This window comes from Piliocolobus tephrosceles, unplaced genomic scaffold, assembly GCF_002776525.5.
Source record: "Piliocolobus tephrosceles isolate RC106 unplaced genomic scaffold, ASM277652v3 unscaffolded_7041, whole genome shotgun sequence".
In the NCBI taxonomy this organism is placed as follows: Eukaryota; Metazoa; Chordata; class Mammalia; order Primates; family Cercopithecidae; genus Piliocolobus; species Piliocolobus tephrosceles.
In genome coordinates this window covers 8,943-10,384 of record NW_022334321.1, presented here as the reverse complement: position 1 = coordinate 10,384, position 1,442 = coordinate 8,943, and the positions used below count along the sequence as shown (strand labels likewise).

Here is a 1,442-nt window from a genome sequence, read left to right as displayed (position 1 = left end):
TGTTCCCTGTCCTTCTGCTCCTCCTCCACTTTATGGAGCCCATTCAATGAAGAGCCCAGCAGCCAAGAAGGTGAAGATACAAGTACCCGGCATAGCCTGACAGATAGTGAGTCCTTGTTCATTTATACACTGGATGAAAAGGTGGACGAGGTGGTACAGTTTCTTCTCCTCAGATATCAAACAAACAGCCTGTCACAAAGGCAGAGATGGTGACGAATGTCATCAGCAGGTACAGGGGCTACTTTCCTATGATCTTCAGGAAAGCCCGTGAGTTCATAGAGATTCTTTTTGGCATTTCCCTGAGAGAAGTGGACCCTGACGGCTCCTACATCTTTGGAAACACATTAGAGCTCAGCTGTGAGGGGGGTCTGAGTGACGAGCAGGGCATGCCCCCGAACCGCCTCCTGATTCTTATTCTGAGTATCATCTTCATGAAGGGCACCTGTGCCTCTGAGGAGGTCATCTGGGATGTGCTGAGTGGAATAGGGGTGTATGTTCAGAGGGTGGACTTCATCTGTGGGGAGCCCAGGGAGCTCGCCACTAAAGTTTGAGTGCAGGGACAGTACCTGGAGTACCGGGAGGTGCCCAGTAGTGCTCTTCTCTTGTGAATTCCTGTGGGGTCCTAGAGCCCATTCAGAAACTAGCAAGAAGAAAGTAGTGAGATTTTGGCCATGCAAAACAATACCATCCCTAGTTCCTTTCCAACCTCCTCCAAGGATGCTTTGAAAGATGTGGAAGACAGAGCCCAGGCCATAATTGACACCAAAATTGATGCTACTGCCATGGCCAGTGCAAGGTTGCGTGGCATCTCCAAAAACTTCTCCTGTCTTGAGTGAAGTCTAGGGCAGTTTCTTACCTCTGTGTTTGAAGAGGGCAGTTGAGGTACTAGGTAGTGGAGGGCCCAGGTGGGCTTGAGGGAATAACACAGTGTTCTTCGCATTTCTGTTCCATATGGGAGAGATGGAGATTTACCTCTTTTCCTTTTGTGTACTTTTTGAATGATTTTCCTTTTAACAGTAGGTTGAATTAGCTTCAGAATATTATTTTATAAATATTAATCACATATGTATTGCTGTTTATCTACTTTAAGAGTAACAGTCTGATATTTTGTAAAAAAAGTTGGAAAAAGTTTGTCTCTTCTTTTGTGATCTGTAAAAGGATAACATGGTATTGCACTAGGAATTTTCTTGAAAATGTGTAAGAACTCAGCAGTTAAATAGTGGAACAAAATAAAGGATGGTGAATAGTTATATTTGCTGATCCTGCTTAGTCTGTTGTTCTTGAAAATTAAAGAAATCGACCTGGCTTTTCTTAGCTCATTCAAGAAAGTAGCAGAAATTAAATGTTACTAAATAAAAGCATCTCTGACTGCTTTATTTGCCTAACATTCTGTGAGCATTTGCTTGCGGAGGGGACTCTTAGTAGTGGGGATACAGTGAAAA

The 1,442-nt window shown here is 43.7% G+C and overlaps 1 pseudogene; it reads left to right on the top strand.

Moving 5' to 3' along the window:
• The first annotated feature begins 206 nt into the window (after window positions 1-206).
• Window positions 207-836, top strand: LOC111535549 (annotated as a pseudogene).
• The last annotated feature ends 606 nt before the right edge of the window (window positions 837-1,442 follow it).